Source organism: Mastomys coucha, unplaced genomic scaffold, assembly GCF_008632895.1.
Source record: "Mastomys coucha isolate ucsf_1 unplaced genomic scaffold, UCSF_Mcou_1 pScaffold16, whole genome shotgun sequence".
In the NCBI taxonomy this organism is placed as follows: Eukaryota; Metazoa; Chordata; class Mammalia; order Rodentia; family Muridae; genus Mastomys; species Mastomys coucha.
The window spans coordinates 68,682,447-68,684,473 of NW_022196898.1; the positions used below are offsets into that span (position 1 = coordinate 68,682,447).

The window sequence follows — 2,027 nt, forward strand, 5'->3', positions numbered from 1 at the left end:
AAAAAAAAAAAAAAAAAAATGCAGAAACAAAGATGGACTGGAGACTGAAGGAAGGCCCAACCAATAACTAGCCCAACCTGAGACCCATCCTATGGGCAAGCACCAATTTCTGACACTATTAATGATACTCTGTTATGCTTGATTAAAGAGCCTAGCATACTTGTCCTCTGAAAAGCTCTATACAACTGACCGAAAGAGATTCAAACACCACAGCCAAACACTGGACCTCCAGAGGTTGGAGACTCTTATGGAAGAGTTGGGGGAAAGACTGAATGCCCTGAAGAGGATAGAAACTCCACAGGAAGACCAACAGTCAACTAACCTGGACCACTGGCAGCTCTCAGAGACTGGGCCACCAAGCAAAGAGCATACACAGGCTGAACAAAGCCCCCTACCCCTGGCACATAAGACTGCCTTCTCTAGCCACGGTGAGAGAGGATGTGCCTAATCTGCAGAAACTTGTGCCAGAGTGGGAAGATACCCAAGGGGCCCCCACCCTCTCAGAGGGGAAGGAAAGGCAGAAGAGGAAGGGACTCTTGGAGGGGGACTGAGAGAGGGGACAGTGTTTGGGATGGTAATTAATTAATTAATTAATTAATTTTTTTAAAGTTACCACAGAGGCGCTCAGGAGCCACTGCCATCTGGAAGCAAGTCAGCCCCTAAGAACTGGAGAAGACATAGAAGGTCTCCTACACTAATCTCCTCAGCAGCACAATGCTGTAGTGAACACTAAGCAGGCAGGCAAGAGGTCTTGCTTGTGAGTGGAAACTCACTGAGAAGAGAGAATGTTAGCTAAATGCTGCTAATAACCACGGTTTGTCAGGCCCTGAGAGGCGTCAAGCCTTTACAGATGTTCCCTGTCTTAGCCATGTCTTTAGAGTTGCGATTGTTTTCAGCTTCACAGAGGTGCAAAGGCAACAGCACTTAACAGAAACTCAGTTCAATTTGTGACTTTTGATACATACACAGCTCTCCAGCTTCTGGTAGCGAGAGACAGACCCCCTTGAGATGCTAGGCCGGAGCCAGCTACAGTGTCTAGTCAGCCCTGTAACATAGGTCATTGCATCAGCAAGCAATGATGCTCAGTAGATTGGGTATATTAAATGCATCTTTAATTGTAAGCTGAAGAAGTCTCTGCATTTAAATGTAAACTTCACTGAAAACTTTCTATACTGTATTTATTCTATTGGTAAGAAACGGTGGTGTTTAACTAACACCACTGAGTAGTAAAGTCAATATATATAAGCCACCCACGTCTAACTCCCAAGTCAGTGCTTTTAATAACAGCCCAACCTTGAGAGTCAGGCATCCTTTCTGTGCTGTGTGTTTGCTCTTTGGGTGAGATGCATAAAGAAAGTGTCGGCACCTGTAAGTCTATGGGTAGTGCAGCTAGATGAGAGAAAGGAGGGAGACAGTCCTGCAATGGCTGGGGAGCTCAGCTGGTGGAGTGCTTGTCTGGTATTCACAAGGACCTGAGTTCATCACTGGGCACTGCCCAAACCAGGTGGGGTGACTCGTGCCTTCAATCACTCAAAAGGTGGAGAGAGGAAGATCAAGGTCATCTCCTCCTGTGATACATACTGAGTTCAGGCCCAATCTGAACTATTGCTCTACCTCTCCCCACCCCAAGAAAGAAAGATCGTGAATAAATCTGACTTTGGACATGAACACATCAGCTGTCTCCTGAATGTGGTCTGAGACCAGAAGTCAAAAATCTCGGGTTCCGTTAGACTGTAAGTTACATTCACACAATAACCACCAAATCCGTGATTCCGCTTTTTTCTTTGGTTGTTCTGTATTCCCGTTGTCACACAGAATTGTAGTGAGGGCACAATGACACCACCCAAGGATGCCACTCCATGGGTGGGAAGAAGGTTTATTTGGGGAAGTTCAAAATTGTCATGGCTACCTCTCAGGAGTGAGGAGCAAGAGTGTGGTAGGGGAGATGCTGGTTTAAAAGAGCATATACCCAAAAGATACTGCAACATGTAATAAGGACACATGCTCCACCATGTTCATAGCAGCCT

General features: G+C 45.9%; 1 long non-coding RNA gene across 1 annotated transcript in view; it reads left to right on the forward strand.

Annotated features, from left to right (window-relative positions):
• LOC116094288 overlaps positions 1-1,668 on the forward strand; it is a 4,807-nt gene extending 3,139 nt beyond the window's left edge. Inside the window, exon 3 of the long non-coding RNA XR_004120025.1 lies at positions 610-1,668. This is a non-coding gene — a long non-coding RNA (uncharacterized LOC116094288). The remainder of the gene's footprint in view (positions 1-609) is intronic.
• The last annotated feature ends 359 nt before the right edge of the window (positions 1,669-2,027 follow it).